This window comes from Budorcas taxicolor, chromosome 5 (assembly GCF_023091745.1).
Source record: "Budorcas taxicolor isolate Tak-1 chromosome 5, Takin1.1, whole genome shotgun sequence".
Classification (NCBI taxonomy): Eukaryota; Metazoa; Chordata; class Mammalia; order Artiodactyla; family Bovidae; genus Budorcas; species Budorcas taxicolor.
In genome coordinates this window covers 142384913-142387169 of record NC_068914.1, presented here as the reverse complement: position 1 = coordinate 142387169, position 2257 = coordinate 142384913, and the positions used below count along the sequence as shown (strand labels likewise).

Genomic DNA, 2257 nt, shown 5'->3' with positions numbered 1-2257 from the left:
AGACAGGATTTACATTGTGGAAAGATGGAAGCCTGTGATTTTGAAGTGGAATTAGAGATAGTAGCATAAATACACAATGTATTATACATATGGAGAGGAGAGACTGAGAAACAGAACTAAACAAGTTTGTGGAAAGTTTGTGTCCAACCAAATCTTGCTTTTCAAATACCTGGCTACACTAAAAGAAATGAGGAAACCTTGGGGGAAAGAGTGAATCCAGGCTGAATGACACAGACTGCACAACAAACTGGAAATATTTTGTTGTGTAAGAATGTAAAGAAAGATGAGTAGAAGCATGGGGACATGTCAAAATGACACAGGAGCCAACCTGAGTGATTCTTACTGGACAAATCTGGAGGGATGTAGGCATTAATATAAATTAAAAAATAGTAATATATTAACAATAATGATAATATTTCCTTGAATATCTTGCTGAAGATACTGCCAAGATATCTCTATCACTACTTCAGAGAACTCAGGTTAAATGAAGTGAGAAATCTTATTTTAGACAATTACTCCATCCATCAACATCTTCATAGTAAATAACTCTCTAATCCTCTGAAGCTGATGGATTCAGAAAGAAACAACTGCAAGAGAAGGAAGCTGATTGAGCCATTAGATTTGTGTGTGAGGTTAAAATCTCTTTGAAGAGTGAAATTCCCTGAGATGTAGTCAGAATCACTGTGGAAGGTTGTGGTGATGTTCAGTAATATAGTTGAAACCAATGCAAGAAAGCTGTGTAAGTGAAACAGATCTTAAGGGACTTCCTTCACGATTACTTTATTGGAATGTCCATTTCTCCTAACAAGCCTGCCAAGGAGTTCTGAGAAGTTTCTCTTTTTCCCACACTTTAATGGCTTCATTACCCTCAAAGAGGCTTGCTTGAGCTTCCTATTTCCTGGAATTAGGATAAGCAAGTGACCCCAGAGATGGAGGACTGTGGTTGTCATACCAAAAATAAAAAGCAGTTTGTTTTTTAGGCACTGTCACACTTGATATTTGTATGGCAGTACCTACAAAATTCAAGATAAAGAGGATAATAAAAGACACCAAGACTTTCACTGCTTTGATATGTGCTTCTGTACTGGGGTCTCTGAATCCTGTGGCATTCAATTGCATCCTCCTGTTGTGTTTCCAAAAGGAAGTGAGCAACAAGACACATGTAATCAGGCATAGTATAAAAAGGAGAATGACACCAAGATGGACCCCAATTTGTTTTCCAAAGAGTTCACGTTTATGCATATCCATTGATCAGACTGTGTTTCTATTTTCCTTTTATTATCATTAACAATCTTCACAAAATGTGGAAAACTAACTAATCATGAAATAAGCAAGCATCCCAAAAGAAGGAAAAGAACCATGTTGAATCTACCCTTCAACCAGAGAAAGATGCGGTGAGAAAAACTGGATATCTTCAGGAAATAGAAGATGCTGAGGCAGGTGGCAAACCAGATACTTGATTGATTCATAACTATCCATAAGTAACCATTATATTCAACTAGGTTCCCAGAGGAATGTACATCTGAAGAGAATAACTTTAAAAATCCATCAGTAACTATTGTCCATATCAGGCAAAATCTGCAAGTTGCTAAGCCAGCAAGAATCAAGCTGATAGTAGAGATCTTGTTTTTCATACAGTCAATGCAGCTTACCAATCCAATAAATCCATTCCATAAAAGTTTCAATATTGACTCACTAATTGCTACAAAAATGAAGAGACTTTCTGTTATACTTAGCATGTCTGCCAATCCCTAATATTGTTTCTGTTCCATCAATTTTAAATTACCTGATGCAAAATGAGGTATATATTGCTGCTTGACAGTAGAATGAATTTCTTCTCCTTCATTTCATAAAGACTTAAAATGCCCCTGAATTACTGCCTTGGGATGGAATCCAAAACACCTTCACACAGACCCCTCCAGTTATGTGTATAAAATTTAGCTAGTCTACAGAATGTGTGACCAGACTAAATGCCTAACCACTATTTGTTAAAATGCAAATAAAAATTTCTATTTCAGGAATTCTACTTGTCCTCCAGAGTCTATTTTGCATTTGTTACACTGGATTGTGTAGTAGGAATGCCAAATATATGCCTACAGAACACTGAACACAGTACAAACTAAAATTGGACTTCACCTTTTTCAGTGTCAACAGTAACATTGTCATTTATTTTGTGTTAATAGTGGCAGTTTAGATATATAAAGCAAAAGTAGTGCATAGCAGAGATGAATGTATTTAGCCATTGTAGACACAAGCT

The 2257-nt window shown here is 36.2% G+C and overlaps 1 pseudogene; it reads right to left on the bottom strand.

The window, feature by feature from the left end:
* Positions 1-801: 801 nt before the first annotated feature.
* On the bottom strand, positions 802-1739 carry LOC128048228 (taste receptor type 2 member 10-like; annotated as a pseudogene).
* Between the last annotated feature and the right edge of the window lie 518 nt (positions 1740-2257).